Here is a 542-nt window from a genome sequence, read left to right as displayed (position 1 = left end):
TGCGATCGGCCCCGGCGGCTCCCTGCGGCCCTGCGGCGGCGCCCACGGCGGCCCAGGCGGCCCAGGCGGGAGCGGGCACGGCGGCGGGGCCGGCGCGCGACGCAACGCGCATGTGCGGCCCGGCCCGGCGCGCGCCCCGAGCCCTCCGCAGGCCGCCCGAGCAACCCGGATGTGCAACTGCATCCGGGGCCCCGGGGGCGGGGGGGGGGCACGCGACGCGACGCGACGCGACGCGCGGCGGGCGACGGCGTGACGCGCTTCCGGGTTGGGCGGGGCGGGGCGGGGCCGAGGAACGTGCGCCCGGCCGGCAGGACGCTTCCGGGTCCCACAGGGCGGAGCTAAGCAGCGCGGTGGCCAAGGCACTTCCGGGGCTGGGCGGGGCGCGGGCGGATGGGAGGGGCTAGCAGGGAGCTTCCGGGCTGCACGGGGCGGAGCTGCGGTACTTGCATGCCGGCGCAGGCTACGTCCTGACGCACTTCCGGAGAGGGGCGGGGCCAGCCGGAGTTCAAGAACAGCGCCCCGCGCTTCCTCATCCGGGTGCT

The sequence above is a fragment of the Suncus etruscus genome, chromosome 18, assembly GCF_024139225.1.
Source record: "Suncus etruscus isolate mSunEtr1 chromosome 18, mSunEtr1.pri.cur, whole genome shotgun sequence".
Lineage (NCBI taxonomy): Eukaryota > Metazoa > Chordata > Mammalia > Eulipotyphla > Soricidae > Suncus > Suncus etruscus.
This window is presented reverse-complemented; position numbering follows the sequence as displayed.